General features: G+C 40.8%; 1 pseudogene; it reads left to right on the forward strand.

Annotated features, from left to right (window-relative positions):
• The first annotated feature begins 18,651 nt into the window (after positions 1 to 18,651).
• Positions 18,652 to 19,681, forward strand: LOC138987847 (histone-lysine N-methyltransferase SETMAR-like; annotated as a pseudogene).
• The last annotated feature ends 286 nt before the right edge of the window (positions 19,682 to 19,967 follow it).

A 19,967-nucleotide genomic window follows, 5' to 3' on the forward strand; every position in this document is an offset into this window, starting at 1 on the left:
ATGAGGCAATTCTTCGCATCAGGTGGCCAAAGTATTGGAGTTTCAGCTTCAGCATCAGTCCTTCCAATGAATACTCAGGACTGATTTCCTTTAGGATTGACTGGTTGGATCTCCATCCCACATGCCACAGGCCAACTAAGCCTCGGTGCCCCAACTACTAAGCCCTTGCACCACAACTAGAGAGTTTGCACGGAAATGAAAGATCCCTCATGCCGCCAATAAGACCTGACACAACCAAAAAAAACAAAAACAAAACTAGGGAAAACTGTGGAGATTCCCAGAAACAGCTCGGGCATGTGCAGTCCCTCAGGTTCCTTTGCACCCGGCACTCACTGTGCCTGGGAAGGTACATCTCCCTGGGTCTAGGCAGAGATCTTAGTGTGGTAACGAGGCAGGGGATGGGGAAGGGAATGGCTACCCACTCCAGTATTCTTGCTTGAGAATCTCATGGACAGAGGAGCCTGACGTGGCTAAGATCTATAAAGTTGGAAAGAGTGGGATATGACTGAAGCAACTTAGCCTGCATGCATGAGGCAGGAGCAACCTTCGGATTCTTCCAGGCTTCCTCTGCATAGTCGGCTGCTCTTGAAGTTAGGCTAGGACCTATTCAGTAAGGTTGATCATCATGTTTCCTTTGAGGGGTAGCTGAAAAAGATCTTTGATAAACATCAGGTGTTTTGGAACAAGAATAGAAATAGGTTAAAGCAGAGATCTTTCAACTCCCTGGGATGTGTATGGGTGACACTTCCGGCGCTGGAAACTGCTGTGTACTGCAGAGAGGTCTGAATTCAGAGTCAGGGTTTGAACCTCCTGCCACTTTGAGCTTTGTGACTTTAGAAGAACCGAGATATGGCTTTGACCTTAGAGAAGGATTACAAAAGATGGTGTATATGAGATGGGCCAGAGTTGAATAGACCACCCTCTATTTCCCAAGGGTCTGTGAGTGGCACCCATGGCAAGAAGGAGATCATTTAAACCTCTTAAAGTTGTGGGACACATACTGGAAGAAATGGATGAGTAACAGCTTTCTCTTCGTGTCATTTACTGTTGTAAGAGTCTGATCTCTTTTCAACATGGAATTAAAAAAAAAAAACAAAAAACTTTTCTTTGTTCACTTCAAACTGTGTTCTGTACAATGGCAAAGTATTTTACCTGGACCTGTAATTTTGGAAGGGAAATGAGCTATTTTTATTTTACTATTTTGATTTTCAAAACAAGATTTATTTTTTTCAGTTTTTAAAAGAAAATATATGATCATTCAATAAATTCAGAAAGAAGGGGAAGGAAAAAAAATATATATACACATAATCCCACTGGAGATGATCACTGTTAATATTTTGGGGTATATTCTTCTTGTTTTTATAAAAATATTTTTGCTGTTACTTTATATAGTTTATATATATATATAGTTTATATATATATATATAGTTTATATATATATATATATATAATGCTTATATAATAGTTATCTGTTGCTGCATAAAAAGTTGCACCAAAATGTCAATAGTCATTTATTATCTGTGGGTCAAGAATGTATCTCTAGTAACGCCATCTCTAATGGCATATAATATACCCATGTATAAGGAATCAGGACCCAATTTATAATATTTTTTATCAAAATACAAGACCTGTGACAAATGCTTCTACTAGTACTACTACCATCACCATTTGTACTTCCTTTACTATTACTATTTTTGTTATTAATGCTAGTACTGCTGTTGCTACTTATATTTCTTTTTCTTTTTTAATTTTATTTTATTTTTAAACTTTACAAATTGTATTAGTTTTGCCAAATATCAAAATGAATCCGCCACAGGTATACATGTGTTCCCCATCCTTCTTGAGTGTTTACTATGACTATTGAAATTTTTCTCATATATTAATCTATTTGTTTACACAGACACCGTCTGAGGTGGGAACTATTGCTCTCAGGTCCAAGCTCATACTGCTCTCTGCAGGATAGGCCAATAAATCCAGAGCTAATTTGTTGGAGGAAGGAATAGCAACTTTATTCAGAAAGCCATCAGACCAAGAAGCTGATGGACTAGTGTCCCAAAAAACCATTATCACCCAATTTAGAATTCAGGCTTCTTTCATACTAAAATGGAAGGAGGTGTGGCTGATGGTTGCAAATTTCTTGATTCTGGAATCCTTTGTTCTTGCAGCTGCCCTCAGAGGTCTGGTAACAATGTTCCCATAAAGCTCCAACAAGACACATGCTATTCTCTCTTCGCCAACTTTTTATCTCTGGATAAATGTTATGGCTGGAAAAATATTATACATTTAGAAGTTAGAGCCTTGATAATGGGCTATCCTGTATATTTCAGGCTATAGGCAGCAATCTTTTACAAAAGGTACAGAGCCAGCCTGACTAAGCACAGTTAGCACAGCACAAAGATTAGTGATAAAGGAAGAGATTAAGTATGGAGTCAGAATGTTCTCCTGTCATTCTATCATTAGGGAAACAGAGGCACAGTTATTAAGCAGCAAGGCTGAGATTCTCATGTTAGCAGTTTGGCTTCAGAGTCTGTTCTGAGTGGAAAAATTCCGAAGCCCTGAGTCTGGTGATCAAGGTTCCAGTCTGAAACCCCGGCCTGAATAGCTCTGCTGCTGCTGCTAAGTCGCTTCAGTAGTGTCCAACTCTGTGCGACCCCATAGACGGCAGCCCACCAGGCTCCACCATCCCTGGGATTCTCCAGGCAAGAACACTGGAGTGGGTTGCCATTTCCTGCAGCCTACCAGGCTCCTCTGCCCATGGGATTTTCCAGGCAAGAGTACTGGAGTGGGGTGCCATTGAATCCCACAAATTCTCTGTGCCTTAGCAGTTTCAGTTGGAAAAATGAGAATAAGAAGTGTTAACTTGAAAATATTTGGTTCTCACAGCATGGCAAAAAGAAAAAAAAATTAGGTGACTCCAATTATTTCTTGCATCTCTTGAATAACATTAAGAGGAATCTTAAGTTTTAACCCAGAGCGGTGTTTTAAAACCTTGCGGCTGTTTTCTCACCCGCACCTGTTCCATCCTGCCTGTGTCTCAGAGCATCTCTCTTACGTCCTCATTCTCAAACCTGTTCCCCAGGTTGCCTATATCTCTGAGGTTTTGTTCCAGTCTCCTTCACCCATTCCTCTGCCCTCATACAGTTTCTATACATTCCTCCAATTCTTTTCTTTCACACAAAAAAAGCATGAACAAAACAGCTAGACCTCTTCCTTTGGATGGAGATGAGGAGAAGCTAGGTGCACAATGAGAAGACATCTGAGCAGATGGGAGTGGGAGGTGAGCAGTGGATGCCGGATGGAGGAGGATGTGACCTTTCACTCCAGAGGAGGATTAGGAAAGAACTGATGCAAGAATAGCAGTTAAGTCTTAAAATTAAGCATCAGGCTTTCTTATGCATCCTTGATAAATAAGATTTCTTCTTTGGCCTGTGACATAGTAGACAGAGTGACAAGGGTGTGGTAGGAGGCTGGACTGTCACCTACTTGAGGGTATGGATCCGCTCTTCCTTATTGCTGTATCTACAGGGCCAAGGACAGTGTGGGCAGGTAGTAGACACGCTATACATATTTGAAGGAATAAAGGAAGGGAGGCACATACTCAGAGAAGGGCTTGCAGAATTTGAATTTTTATCCTAACAACTGACCTTTCCATTCCATGAAGGGAGCTATTTCGCAGTGTTCTCTAGCATATGGATTATCTCTGTCTATGGCATCCATTCTTCCTCCATCTGTTGAGGAATTTCATCCCTTTCAAAGTTGCATGAGGAGGCCTCGGTATATACCCTACACATGGTACAAATGGCATTTTATTTTAAAAGGATGCAACAATATTACCTAGATTTGGCAAACATCATGCAAAACTTAATTTGAAGATCATTTCCTGGTTTTTTTTTCCCTTTTGATAGAATGGATTTAATAGACGAAATTAATTCAGTTCCCTGACACACATAAAACCTAACAGTATTCAGTATCTGGCTTGTTTGCTTTTATTCTTAAAGAATCTGAAGGGAGTTGACATTTTGTTTCATTCATTCACAGTCTCTTTTTTCATATCTAATGAACACACTCCGCAACAATGGTGCTCAGATCTCCACCATCTGCAGGAGACGGCACACAGGTCATAGGCTAAGAACAACACCACATCAGTATTGAATAAAAAAGTGAAACTTCAAAGGCAGAACTGGCTACGAGGTCTATGCTTTCAAGACCTCGTAGCTAGTTCCTCCTGTTTATTATTTTTTTTGTTTGATTGGATGATAATGTAGTATGTCATTCTGTGGTCTGTGACCTGTGGTCAATTCCCCATGGAGGAGCCAGATTGGGGAATATTTTTGTGAGCACATTTGTCCTAGTAAGGAAAAAAAAAAAAACAACAAGAAGAGTGGACACAAAAGATGTTTGAGGAGAGGGAACAAACTCCTTTATTACTGAGAAAGATGATCTTGGGGGCTCAGCCAGGAGTCTTTTTATCTGAGTGGTAATAATGATAATGATTCTCTCTGTAAATAATGTAGGCAAGAGGAGATTGCTATTGGTTTGCTTCTCTCCCCCTAGTCAATTGCAGTCTGTATTGTGGCAGGCAGGTCAGACTCACCCCAGGCTGCCATGATTAGACTATGTTTCTACCTCTGAGTAACCCAGGCATCAACTTTTTAAAGTGTTGAGCTAGTGAATTAAGTCTTAATGGAAAAATTTTCTCCTAATACAGGACCTCTCTGGGCTATAAATAATTAATGTCAATTTATGGCTCAAGGGATGTCTCCGAGGAATCAATATAGTAAATTAACCCCCACTCCCACACTTAACAACAAAGTCTTTTTTTAGGTATAATTAAGCCACATGAAGGTCTGTACTCTGTTCAAAAAAAAAAAATCTTAGATATAATTAGCACCAGTTTTATTTTTATTGTATTTTACATTTTATTAAATATTCTTAAAAGCTAGAAGCTGCACAGAAGTCCACGTTCTAATGGACCTAGACATTGAATGATTTAGAAGACATAGTTCTTACTGATATGATGGAGACACTGGCAAGAGAGAGAGAATAAAACCAAAAGATGCCAGGATTGGGAAACAAGTATTGTATATTAATGTATATATGTAGAATATAGATTGGTATAGGTGAACTTTTTTGAAAAGCAGAAATAAAGACTCAAGTGTAGAGAACAAATCTATAGGCTCTTGGGATGAAGGGGGGTGAGATGATGAAATGGGATATTGGGATTGATATACATGCAGTACTGTGTATAAAATAGATGACTAATGAGAACCGACTATATTGCACAGGGAATTCTACTCAGTGCTCTGTGGTGACCTAGTGAAAAAAGTGAAAAGTGTTAGCCACTCAGTCATATCAGACTCTTTGAGACCCCATGGACTTTAACTTGCTAGGTTCCTCTGTCTCTGGAATTCTCCAGGCAAGAACACTGGAGTGGGTCGTCATTCCCTTCTCCAGAGGATTTTCCCAACCAAGGGATGGAAACATGTTGTGGACAGATTCTTTACTATCTGAATATCTGAGTCACCAGGGTGGTGACCTAAATGGGAAGGAAATCTAAGGAAGAGGGTATATATGTGTGTGTGTGTGTGTGTGTGTGTGTGTGTGTGTGTGTATGATTTACTGTGCTGCACAGCAGAAATTAACAAAATATTGTAAAGCAACTATACTCCAGTGGAAAAAAAGATGGCAGGGTAAATGTGTTCTGGAACGATTCTTCTCTCGTCCTCCCTTCACCCAGTTTGTAAGAAGGAGATGGAGAAGGTTGTTCTTAAAGGTATGTGTACACGTCAAAAAATGGTAATGATGATGACAAAGCTGCAGTACCAACCTTTATGTTTAGGAGAGTCTTTATATCTCAAATTTAAAGTGATGCCTGCACAGGGCCCTTGCTTGTTTTTACAGCATGTTAGACAGGGATGGGGATGACATTGACAGCCTTTGTTCTGACAGCCCTAAATTTCCCATTTGCCCTGGTCTCTGCATCAGCCCCAGCGTTGCCAGCTCTGGCCAGCCTCTCCTTTTCAAGCAATCTCATCCATCGTGGGAGCTGTCAATTGGGTGCTTCTGAGGCCTAGGGCTTACTGAAGATGTTCTGAGGACAGTGTCCATCTGTCACATATTATTACCAGTTTTCTTAAACCCTGTAGTGAGGGAGGAGCAATTCTGGCCTAGGGGAAGGTAAAAAAAAAAAGAAAGAAAATATTTAGGATTTCTAGCAAGTCTGGCTTTCTTTCTTGAAGTTTGTACCAACTCCTCATTGCCATCCCTTCATTCTAAAAATATATTGTATGGGGCTTCCCTGGTGGTCCAGTGGCTAAGACTCTGTGCTCCCAAAGCAGGGGGCCTGGGTTTGATTCTCCATCAGAGAACAAGATCACATGTGCCATAACTAAGTTTTCACATTGCAACTAAAGATTCTGCATGCTGCAGCAAAGACCAGAGACAGCCAAATAGATAAATAAATGTCTGAATTTCTGTGACATCATGGACTGTCCATGGAATTCTCTAGGCAATGATACTGGAGTGGGTTGCCATTCTCTTCTCCAGCATATCTTCTTGACCCAGGGATCGAACACATGTCTCTTGCGTTGCAAGCAGATTCTTTACCATCTGAGCCACCAGGGAAGCCCTAGGGAAATAAATTAAAAAAAATAAATATTAAAAATATTTTGTGCCCTGTATTGAGCTAGAGGTGATTAATACAGGATTGCTGCCTCTAAAATACTTTCTACCTTAGTGTGGAGAGACAGACGAGAACAATGAATATGTTCCATCATCATAAGGCCTTCAGAGAGCCAGGGGCTGGGGAGCCAGTGGGCAGCAAAGTGTTTGGAAGGCCTTTTGGAGGAGATGCTTGATTGTGATCCCAAAGGGGAGCGTTGCAGCCAAGCAGGATCAGGAGGGTGAGCACAGGGGTGTGAAAGTGGAGATCCGTTCCCAGGGCTAGACAGAGCTGAATTGCTTCCTTCCTCCTTGAGCCTGAAGTCAGGATTTAAAGCTGGAAAAAATCCCAGGTGAGCCACGGATTTCTTTGCAAGCCTCAAAGAATCCATACCCACCCAAACCTTCAAACCTCTCTGAAAGGTGGTGACTCCTATGGGTAAAGAGATCACTATCAGGAAAGGAACTTTTGATGGTTCTTACCCTAGCTTCTCTGGATCAGGAAGATTCCCTGGAGAAGAGAATGGCTACCCTCTCCAGTAGTCTTGCCTGGAGAATTCCATGGACAGAGGAGCCTAGTGGGCTACAGTCCATGGGGTTGCAAAGAATTGGATAGGACTGAGCAACTAACACTTTCACTTTTACCCTGGCTTCCAAGGTGGCTATAGTGGTAAAAAACCTACCTGCCAATGCAGGAGACGTAAGAGACTCAGGTTTGATTCCTTGGTTAGAAAGATCCCCTAGCAGAAGGCATGGCAACCCACTCCAGTATTCTTGCCTGGAGAATCCCATGAACAAAGGAGCCTGGCAAGCTACAGTCCATAGGGTTGCAAAGAGTCAGACACGACTGAAGTGACTTAGCATACATACACCCCAGCTTCAGTTCAGACGTTCTCTGGTGGCTTTTTTCCTCTGTCTCCTTCCTTCCCAGAAACTGCTTATTGCTGCCCATTGACCTGAGATGATCTTACTTGCATGTCTGTTTTCTGGAACATTCATAACAGACCAAATCGAAACTTCACTACAAACAACATCTAAAATTGTAACGTGGTTTCATGAAGTCCAACCCCTAATAGACACAGTTCTATGGTTAAGATCTTCTGTGGAAATTGACACTTGTCAGGTTTTTCTGGTACCCAGATGGCTGTGCTGGACAGCCTACATCTGCGTGATGGTGTAACAGAGAAGAACACACTTGACAACATATATTTCTTCAGCTCTAAACTTGTGCTGTGTTACCTGTACTTAGTCATGCTGGTTCTGTGCCTTTTGTAAAAGAATATTGCCTCTAGCCTGAAATACACGCTAGCCCATTCTTGAGGCTCTGCCTCCAGGCTTGAACTTAAAGGTATAATAAAAAGTGGCAGAACAGAATACAACAATTATCTCATTGGAGTTTTATAGGAACACTCTGAGCAGACCTACGGGACAGATGCAAGAACAAAAGACTTAGGCACCAAAAAGTTTGCAGCAAGCAGCCACAACCCCTCCCCTTTTCGTATAAAAGAAGCCTAAATCCTAACTTGAGTAAGGTGGTTCTTTGGGCCACTAGTCCACCATCTTCTCAGTCTGCTGGCTTTTGAATGAAGTTGGTATTCTTTGTCCCAGTGTTTTGTCTCTCCATTTATGGGCCTGTCATGCAATTAGCAGTGTGAGCCTGGACTCAGTAACAATCGTGAGGAGCCTCCTCTTACTTAGGAGAACCCCCTATTTTCCCTGGGATTTTACTAGGAGGGTCTCACAGGACTCACATGTTCTCACTTGACACACAACAGCCTGCCAGCTTCAGTGCCACACACATCTAATCCCTTCCTCCTCCATCCCCCTTTTCCTGGGAGAAGGGATTCTAGAAGCAGACCGACTGTACCTAATTCTGGCTCTAACACACACCAGCTGTGTGGCCTTGCAAGTTTCTTAACTTCCTTGTGCTTTCATTTCTCTGCCTGTGAAACCCAGGAAGATGCATTTATCTTGAAGGTACAATGAACTAATATTTGTAAGGCATCTAGAATGATCCTTAATACATAGAAGGGCTTCATAAATGTTCCTTTCAGTTGCTCAGTTGTGTCCGACTCTGCAACCCTATGGACTGCAGCATGCCAGGCTTTCCTACCCATCACCAATTCGCGGAGCTTGCTCAAACTCATGTCCATTGAGTTGGTGATGCCATCCAACCATCTCATCCTCTGACATCCCCTTCTCCTCCTGCCTTCAATCTTGCCCAGCATCAGGTCTTTTCCAATGAGGCAGTTCTTCACATCAGGTGGCCAAAGTATTGGAGTTTCAACTTCAGCATCAGTTCTTGAATAAATATTCAGGACTGATTTCCTTTAGGATTGACTGGTTGGATCTCCTTGCAGTCCAAGGGACTCTAAGAGTCTTGTCTGTCACCACAGTTCAAAAGCATCAATTTTTCCATGCTCAGCTTTCTTTATAGTCCAACTCTCACATCCATACATGACTACTGGAGAAACCATAGCTTTGCCTAGATGGACCTTAGTCATAAATATTAGCTATTTTTTTAATCACTATTAACACTATTGCTGTGACAACCTACATCCGCTGCCTGCAGAGTTACTTGATGAAGTCCCTTTCTTGCTATGTAGACCAGTGGCCTCACCCATGGAGCAGCCTCTGAGCACTTGCCCAGAGTCCTATCCTCTGGTCCCACAGGAATTGTTTTCATGCTTCACAGTGAGTTGACACATTTGTGTCCTGGACCTGAAGAAGGCTGCCATACTCCCAAGTTCTACCAAATACCTCTTGAATAGCTTCTGGTTTTCACTCCTCTAACCGAAGATGCCTAAACACAGCTCATAAGCTTTTACCTTCCATCTTCTGCTTCAGTCTTCCTGGTCCTTCTCCATACCAAAATTTCCTCTTTCCTCCCTCAGTTAGGAAGCCAGAGTTCCCACACCCATGACAGAGAGAGAAGGCGAGAGGGAGTTGGGATTCGGGTGTGGGAGGGAGACGTGGAAGGAGAGGGGTGTGATTTGCACTAACAGCTGTCAGCCAAAAATGCAGGAATATTGCTGGTCCTATTATTAGAAGATCCCATTGGCATCCCTGGATTTCAAGTGAGAGACTTAGAACAGATTTTGAACCTTCTGGGACTGAAGTGACCAATTAATTTGAACAACACGGTGTGCTTTTAGTTGGTACTTATTTTGAGACTTATTTGCCTCTTTAGTCTGAGAGGGGAGTGGGGACCTAAGAGGATGGGCTGGAAGGCCATGGGACAAGGGTGGATTTGTTCATCATATGCCAGACTATTCCACTTAAGGCTCCACTGTTGAATCTTGAAAGAGACAGTATGAAGTTAAACAAATAAATGCCTTACTCAATAGCTGTTTTGAAGCTTGCTTTTTATCATTTGATTTGTTTAATTTTGTGGGTTTGCATTTTAAAGAGTATTTCCCAGAGCAACAAAACAGTTAGGTTAAGTTTCCAAGGGAGGTCAGCACTTAGGACCAAGGACCTAGCCAGAAATCTGAGATCAAGATAGAGACAAGAGCCAAGGCTGTCTTGTACCCTTATAAATATAATTCAAAAGGTAAGTCTTTGACTATTAAGTATGTAAATGGTACAGCCATATTGGAAAATAGTTCAGCCGTTTCTTTAAAAATTAAGGTTACATTTATCATACCATCTGGCCGTTTTCACCCCAGATGAAAAGAAATGAAAGTCAAGGTCAACACAAAGACTTGTCCATGAATGTTCACTGCTGCTTTATTTGTAATAGCTTCAAACTGTGGAAACAACCCAAATGTCCATGAACAGGTGAATGGATAAACAGATCATGCTGTATAATGGAATACTACTCAGCAATGAAAAGGAAAGAGCTATTGACACAAATGACAATGCAGATTAATTTTAAAATAATCACAGGGAGTCAAAGATGCCAGGCCAAAATAAAATTTTAAAAGAATACTGTGTGATTCCATTTATATAAATCTTAGAAAATGTAAATTAATCTATAGAGACAGAAAACAGATCAGTAGTTGCCTGAGGATGTTGAGGGTGGGGTGGGGAGGAGTGGGAGGGAACAATTATAAAAGGACAGGAGAAAACTTCTGGGGGTGGTGGATGTGTTCATTATCTTGATTGTGGTGATGGCTCTAGGGGTGTACATGTATGTCAAAACTCATCAGACTGTATATTTTAAACATGTAGTTTGTTAGGTATCAGTTACATCCCAATAAAGCTGTAGAACAATTCTAAATAAAATAACTAAGCTTTTAGTATTTTTCCATTTCAGGGCTACTTATCAACAAATGATATTCTGATGGCTCTTTCCATTTTATTTGGGAAATCCTAAAACCTTCAGCATGACCCATGCTAGTCACACTAAACACTATTGCCTTCATAGTAATAATAATAACCAGTACTCATTGATAGCCTTCTGTTGAACAGGGGTTATGCCAATACTTTACTTACATTATCTCATTTAATGGCCAAAAAAAAAAAAAAAAAATCCTAGTGTAGGTACTACTATTAGTTCCATTTTACAGAAAAGGAAATCAAGGCAGAGTGGTTAGAACACAGGAACACAAGTGTGGATAGCCCCAATTCAAAACTATGAAGAGTTTTCCTCCTGGGCTTCCCTTTCACTAATAGGACATAACTACAAATTTATTTGACAGGAGCAAAGAATTCATGCAGAAGCAAGGGCCTGTTGCTGTAACCCTGTAGCTATTTCTCATGCTCTCTATTTGGCTTCCTGGCCTCTGTGACACTAATTCTTTGTTTCAGTTTTTAATTCCCCATAGCATCATCTTTCTGCCTGTTCTCAAGATTTTCCATTGCCCTGGTTTTCTCTCTGGATTCTGCACATTTTGCCTTTGCGGTCTTCAATGCCTGCCCCATGCAGAGAGCTGTGTCAGATGACTTACTCTGCTTTGAATAGATACACCTATCTATTCTTCAGGTATAGATTCTTCAGGTAGAAGAAATATATGGACAAGGAAGGGATGGATTTCATTCAAGATCAGGATATGGTCAAAATCTTTGCAAGGAGTACAAAGGTAGCAAGACAAAATAAGATGGGGCAGAGATAATAGGGAAGAACAAATCCAACTCCCAATTAGACCTGTTCCTTTTACTTAAGACTTTGTGCTCTGTTGCCTGTGCCTAGTCTTAAAGCTAGCTTTGTACCTTTTGTAAAAGAATGTTGCCGATAGCCTGAAACATACAGGATAGCCTATTTTCAGGGCTCTGACCTTTAAGGGTCCATTCATATAGAGGTATGGAGTAGGAAATGGCAACCCTCTCCAGTATTCTTGCCTGGAAAATTCCATGGACAGAGGAGCCTGGTGGGCTACAGTCCATGGTGTTGTAAAGAGTTGGCCACAACTGAGTGGCTGAGCACACACAGAGATAAAAAGTTGCAGAATTGAAAATAACATTCTTTGAGCTTTACAGAAACATAGTGACCTGACCTACATGGAAGGCTACAAGAACAAAGGATTCCTACACCTAGAAGTTTGCAACAACTAACCACACCCTTTACTCTCCTTGCCTCAAAAATACTTTGCTGAAACCCTTCAGGGAGTTTGGGGTTTTGTGAGCATGAGTCACCCATCTCCTTGCATGGCTTTGCAGTAAATCTTTCTCTGCTCTAAACTCCAGCATTTAAGTTTGTTTGCATTTGATAACAAGGATAGGAGATTGGCAGCAATTTAGGTAGAATCTAGTGTAAGAGGCAGCAGAGAGGTAATACTAACTTTTTCTGCTAAGTGCACAGAGCAGGAGGGCATCAGTGCAGTCTGCTGAGTGCCAGGCAGGTAGAACTAGCAGGAAGAGAAAGCAGGGATGACAGAGCAGCCTCTGAGGAGCCTCTGAAACTTGGCCTTCAAGAAGCAAGGTGTCCACTGATGCATCTAAAAACTGAGAGCCCAGAACACTGGGCGAGCTTTGCCTGGGTTGACAAAGATTGCCAGAAGGTCCTAAAAATAGGGCTTCACAGCCTTTTCACAGTTCTGCCAGTCTCCCAGATTAGTTTGGACTCTCTCTTTTTTTATTTTTAATCAGTAGGAGAAAAAAGAAAGATGACAATAAAAACCATATGGAAGCCTCTTCTCATGCTGTAACTCTTTGATCTTCTCTCCAAATAGAAGAAAGTAACCTTCCCACTCTTAAATCATTCCAAATGCTTTTCAGCTTCTAGATACACTACTATTTCAGGTAAACTTAATATCATGGTTCACTCCTTCATTTATTTGTTTAAACACTGACTGAATGCTCATCAAGTAACAGTTTCTATGCCAGGAACTGAAGGTACCAAGAAAAATTCCCTGCCATTGCCTACACCAAGTCCACAGTCCAAGAGGGGAGTCAATTAAAAGACAGACTGTGCACAAGAATTTCGGGAGCCTCAAGAAGGGATATTTAAGGGAAAGGTGGAAGTGTAGGGGAAAGGGAGACGGAGGTTAAAGAAGCTTTCTGAAGGAGATGACACAGAATCACAAAGAGTCATTCCTAGTTTTCTCAACAACTGTAAAACTTCGTTTCATAGAGCTTGGAGGCTCTAACATCTCTAATTCTGCCAGGACAGTCTTCAGAAAGCCCCTATGTATATGGACTTTTTTTTTTTTTTTAAACCATAGAACAATATAATGTAAGCAGAAAGAAAATTCTGCAGGTTTTTAAACATAGATTTAAAGTGATTTCCTGAGAGTAGTCAACATAGAGAACTTGTGATCCAAGGACCTGGAATATCTTCAAGAATCAGTACGTTCAAGGATGAGTGGGTGAATTAACAGCTTTAGAGAGACAGGATTGTTCATTCATTTATTCATTGTCTCATTCACTCAGTAAATAAATATATTCTTTGTAGACACTGGTGACTCAGAAATGAATCATTTGTTTATAGGTTGACAATAACCAGTTGTTCATCTACAGTTTTGCCTTTATGGAAGATATTTATCCCCAACTAGAATGGTCCCTTGTCACTGGTGTTAAAACCAGGCTACTGTTCTAGGTTGTCCTAACCCAACATGACTTTTCTCTTTGGTTTTTACTAAAAACAAATGTGTACTGACAAAAGGACCTTGGCATACAGACATCCACTTTCTAAATGCTTGTGAAGAAGTCCTTGAAGTAAATAAGATCTAATGGACAAAGGGCAAATTTGTAAATGCTGCTGCTTGATAAGTGTGTGTAATAAAAAATTACTGTCATTTGTGCTTGTAAAATAATAATCACTTTTTAAAACTAGTTTTCAGTAAGTTCTCTAAATCCTTAACTAAATAAGTCTCATGTAAATCAATATCCTTTCTGAAAATCTATTTTACCTTTCCGTTTTAAAAGGCCTATCCGTTCCATTGTTCAACTTAGGAAGCTGGGCTGCCAGTTTGATAAGACTCTGAGTGTGGTCTGAATGCTCTATGCTAATCTACTCTACATCAGGCTGGAAGCTTATCTTGACAGGAAAACTTGGAGCGGGCCTTGTGGAAGGATTTTGGCATCACACATTGGAGTGGAAAATATTCACAGGCTGTAACAAAGTCTGGCTTGGGCTGCTGTAGGAAAGGCAGCCACTGGCTGGGAGACAATTCGTGTAGGAAAGTCCTGGGAGCCTCTGTGAGAGGCCTACAGGATGGTGTTATCCACCGAGAGGGGGCAGGATCAGGGAATCATGTGTGTTTTCATGAGAATTGAGAGGAACGGCAGCTAACACAAGCCAAGTTAGAAAAAGAACACAACCACTGAGCACTTCCATCACAGCCTTTTGGATCCAAAACGCTTCATGTGCAAAAATAATGTGCCAGCTGAAGAAAGAATACTTCAGGGGTTTTAAAAAGATGAAGTCTAGAAAAACCCTCAGGCACAGGTGTACCTGTTTGTGTGAGGATGTCAAACCAAAACGGCATAAAGCAGCCCTCCATTTCTCTCAAAAAGGTTTTGAATCTATTCCTGACCTTTCTGGTAAAAATAAAAGTGCTTTTATTTTTTTCCAAGTGTGTCCCTGTTTGGTGAGAAATTGCGTCCCCCCACCCTTTGGTGGGAGGCTTGTTTTTGCTTTTAACATACTTGTAAGCTCCGAACTTTGTCACTGAAAAATATTTAGAAATGCTGATTTCTAGGATGAGAGACAATGGTGGTATACCTATTTGGACTAAGAGTTAAAAAAAAAAAATGCCAGGGACTTTGTGATGACCTCTTGTGTTGCTGTCCCTGAGTATTGTGTGACTTTTCTGGAAAAAGGAACTCGTGACTATTTACTCCACTGAACCTGGAAGTCTAGGGTAAAAACAAAATATGACTAGCCGAAGTGGTAAATGAGAGTTCACACTGCCTGCCTCCTCCAGATACAGAAACTTTAATAATAAAATGACGTTCACACAGTGAGGCCTGCTGTACCCCACAGAGGTCGATTGTATGGGTTGAGCTGTGGGTTGTGCTCCATTTGGGAAGGCTGAAGTAAGGGGGATGAGCTGTGTCTATTTGCAGAGGTGTGGGCAGAGGAGCTGAAGTTGCCCTGCTCTCTCAGTTGTGGGAGGGGATGCATGAGCCATTTCAGAAAAAGCGGAAATGCCATTCAGTTGTCAGTTCCTTAACAGCAAAGAGCATGCTCTGTCTCTGATTTCCTCATGACCAGCATGGCACCTGGCACACAGCAAGGGGTCAATGTTAGAACTGAACTGGGTTAGTGTTCTGGGCTCCAATGGGACTGTTAGATATTGAAATGAGCTCTGCACTCATGGAGAAATCAGGAAGAGGCAGAAAGCCATATATGGGGATTGACCATGTCCAGGCAGATAAAGGAGAGAGGCTAGTGGATGGCAGTAGCCAGAGGGTGCTCCTGAGATGTTAGAGATACATCATGGGGCAGGAACACTGGTTTCTGGGGAGGGTGTTTCCAAGACAGCATAAGTGGGGGAACTACAAGTTTGAGGGTTGTCTCAAAAGATAGCACAGGGATACCTGGCAGCCTGTGCTGAAAATGTGTGTCAGTGCATTCATACTGAGCAAAGCTACCATTCAGGAGTAGCCCTGGCAACTTTTTAGCTCTGACCATAAGCCCTGAGTTTGCCTGTGTCTAATACCACTAAGGAGGGCATGGCAACCCACTCCAGTATGCTTGTCTGGAGAAATCCATGGATAGAGAGGAGCCTGGTAGGCTATAGTCCATAGGGTCGCAGAGAATCAAACAAGACTAAAGCAACTGAGCATGCACAATACCACTGAAGTCTTTTCTTTAAAATGTATTTTAAAACCATTTATTTAGATTATGTTTTAGAGCTTTTGAAAAATATATATTTATTTTTTATTAAAGGATAATTGCTTTACAGAATTTTGCTGTTTTCTGTCAAACCTCAACATGAATCAGCCATAGGTATACATATATCCCCTCCCTTTTGAAATTCCCTCCCATCTCTCTCCTTATCCCACCCCTCTAGGTTGATACAGAGTCCCTGTTTGAGTTTCCTGAGCCATATAGCAAATTCCCCTTACTATCTATTTTACATATGGTAATGTAAGTTTCCATGTTACTCTTCCATACATCTCACCCTCTGCTCAGACTATGTTTTTAGAGCAACTTTAAGTTCATAGCAAAATTGGATTGAGGGAAAGGGACAGAGATTTCCTGTGTATCCCATCCCCATCCCCAAACACAGCCTCTCCCATTATCAGCATCCACCACCAGAGGGGACATTTGTTGAAATGGATAAACCTACACTGAGATGTCGTTTTCACCCAGAGTCCAGTAGTCTACATTATTGTTAACTGGTGATGTTGTAATACCACTGAAGTCTTATAAAATTGTATCAGCATAAGAATTACTTCAGGTTTTCTCTCCAATAGCCTTCTCAAACATTCCTGCCCACCATTGTTCCAAGATCAGTGACTCACACCTGCATGCTTCTTCTAAACCTAGGAGAGCTGGATAGAGAGTATCATGTGAATTGGATTCTCTAGTATATGCTTCCTGGCCAGACCTCAGTTTCTACCCCACATAGTAAGAACCCCTTTTTCAGGGACAGAATGATCAGACAAATTGTTTGGAATCCCAGCCTAAAATGGTAACTAGGAAAAGCAGACAGTCAGGGGAGTTGGGAGAGGGCGGGTCTGGATCTCTTTTATACCATGATAAAGACACATCTGTTCCATTTATTTTCCTCTTGTAGCTCTGTCATTGATTTTTGAAAAATAGTTTGTTTACTTGTTTAACTGTGAAAGTTTCAGGGGTGGTTTTCTTTTTTTGTTGCTTCGGGAAACTCTTACTCCTGACTCGCCACATCTCTCTCCTTTTAATTTTCTAAAAGTAAGTGTACCTTTAAATAGAGAAAGAGCAAGTGGAAGAGGGGAAATGCATTTCAGCCCAGTGGTGTTTAAGAGCATATGTTAGAAATAGGAAGTGATATAAACACAAAAAATAACCAAGGAAAGTTTTCTATCAATGCTGTGACAAATTATCACAAATGTAGTGGCTTAAAGTAAAACAGATTTACTTTCTTACATTTATGGAAGTCAGAAGTTCCCAAATCAAGGTGCCAACATGGCTGCATCTTTTCTGGATGGAGGTTGTAGGGGAGAATCCATTTTCTTGCATTTTCTAGCTTCTAGGCAAAACGAGGTAAAAAAGTAACTCAACTCATTCTAATCCAGTATTTATTATGTTATTATATACCAGATATTATGATAAACCATATGAAAATATAAACAGGATTAAAGAATAATCCTTAATTTCAAGGGGATTATAAATTCTAGTTAGAGAAATGGGCCCATGAGCAACTAGCAACAATAATCAACAGAATAGAAATATAATGATTAGATATATAAATCAAATACTGTGGGAACAATGAGGAAGATAAAATACATTGTGACTGGTGATGCCAGGATACTAATCCCAATACTGGTATCAGCACACGGACTTCAAATACAACTGAAATTAAAGAAGCAATATTTATACTGGGTTTTGAAAGATGAGTAGAAATTCCATAAATGGAGAATGTGGAAAAAGGGCATTGCAGGTGTAGGAAATTCCTTGAGGAAAAGCATGAGGACAGGGATGAGCAATAAATGAAATTGCTATAGATTATGTAATAGAGGAACATAAAGTGGGGAAGGAAGCAGGGCAAGCACTTTCAAAGGGGTTGATTCCAGAAGGCATGTTGAGAAGGTAACTGATGATCAATGACTTGAAGGGGGTGAGAGAATGTTTAGGGGGAAGAATGTTCTCACAGACAGCAGTGAATCCAGTAGTTTTTAATATGGCTTCCTATCAAGAAACAATGGCTTCTCAAAGAAATACAATCCAGAGCCTCTAAGGTTTTGCATTGGAAGGAATGTTTTCCAATCACTGAAGGACAGCATCTAGGCTGTCAAGTATCAGAAGGTCTTCTTTCTAGTGAGAAATCTTACAGACTACCCTTTAATGAGAAATCTTATAGACTACCAGTCATCAATGCCCATGATTCTGATACCATTAAAAGCTACTGTGTTTTCCTAAAACACAACTTAAATTTGTATCATTCTTACCCTCAAAAATATTTAGTGGCTTTCCATTTTTAAATGGGAAGCAAAAGGTCATAGTGTAGCAGAAATTAAGAGCCCTAAACACTTTGGGTAAGAGGCTTACCTTCTCCAGTCTCCAGGTGCTTGGTTATCTATTTTCTCTCTCTCATTGCTGTATACATACAGGCTGGATGCCCTTCTTGCTCCTCAACACTAACTTTGGCCTGTTTGGAAAACACTAACTTTTCCATTCTTGATTATAAACACTCATGTGTGACTTGGGGGAGGGACTGCTTTACCTCCTGCCCCAAGAGGAGCACGCGTCTTTCGGTTGGTGCAAAAGTAATTGCAGTTTTGCATTGTTGAACTTTGCCCTTTGATATTGGAATACATTCTTAAATAAATGTGTTATACATTTGTTATATATAACATTATGTTATACATCATTTTAATGCATATTTCTGACTTTATGGTTGTTGTTTTTTTTTGCTAATTACTTATTTACTTGACTGTTTATATTTATTTTATACTATGGAAATGGTGTTAGACAAAAAGCAAATTTGAGTGATTTTTTTTATTTGAGTTCAAAATGGGCTGTAAAGCAGTGGAGAAAACTTGCAACACCGACAATGCATTTGGCCCAGGAGCTGCTAATGAACGTACAGTGCAGTGGTGGTACAAGAAGTTTTGTAAAGGATACAAGAGCCTTGATGATGAGCAGTGCAGTGGTTGGCCATTGGAAGTTGACAACGACCAACTGAGAGCAACCACTGAAGCAGATCCTCTTACAACTACCCAAGGAGTTGCTGAAGAACGCAATATCAACCACTCTATGGTCATTCAGCATTTGAAACAAACTGAAAAGGTGAAAAACCTCAGTAAGTGGGTGCCTCGTGAGTGGACCACAAAGCAAAAAAAGCATCATTTTGAAGTTAGTCTTCTTTTATTCCATGCAACAACCATTTCTTGATTGAATTGTGACATGCAATGAAGAGTGGATTTTACATGACAACCGGAGATGACCAGCTCAGTGGTTGGACCAAGAAGAAGCTCCAAAGCACTTCCCAAAGCCAAACTTGCAAAAAAAAAAAAAAAAAAAAAAGGTCATGGTCACTGTTTGGTGGTCTGCTGCCCATCTAATCCACTCCAGCTTTCTGAATCACAGCAGATTACATCTGAGAAATACGCTCAGCAAATCAATGACATGCTCTGAAAACTGAAACACCTGCAGCCAGCATTGGTCACCAGAAAGAGCCTAATTCTCTAGGACAACGCCTGACCGCACATCTCACAACAAATGCTTCAAAAGTCAAACAAATTGGGCTACAAAGTTTTGCCTCAACCGCCACATTCACCTGGCCTCTTGCCAACCAACTACCACTTCTTCAAGCATCTCGACAACTTTTTGCAAGAAAAGTGCTTCTACAACCAGCAGGAGGCAGAAAATGCTTTCCAAGAGCTCGCTGAATCCTGAAGCATGGATTTTTACGCTACAGAAATAAACAAACTTATTTCTCTTTGGCAAAAATGTGTTGATTGTAATGGTTTCTGTTTTGATTAATAAGGATGTGTTTGAGCCTAGTCATAATGATTTAAAATTCATGGTCCGAAACAACAATTACTTTTGTGCTAACCTAATGACTCCATGCAGTACTCTTTGTGCAGGAACTCTGGTGAAGAATGTTTTTTCTCCAGGGGCTTGGTAAAATCCCAGGAATATTTCAGTACTCCTTGTGGATTTAAGTCTCTGGCTGCGGCTCAGTTACCTATCCTTGAATTTGGCTTTGGGAGTTAGAGAAGGCTTCACACAGAGGAGGTGGCATTTGAACTTGGCTTTGAAGGATTAG

This window comes from Bos mutus, chromosome 5, assembly GCF_027580195.1.
Source record: "Bos mutus isolate GX-2022 chromosome 5, NWIPB_WYAK_1.1, whole genome shotgun sequence".
Taxonomy (NCBI): Eukaryota; Metazoa; Chordata; class Mammalia; order Artiodactyla; family Bovidae; genus Bos; species Bos mutus.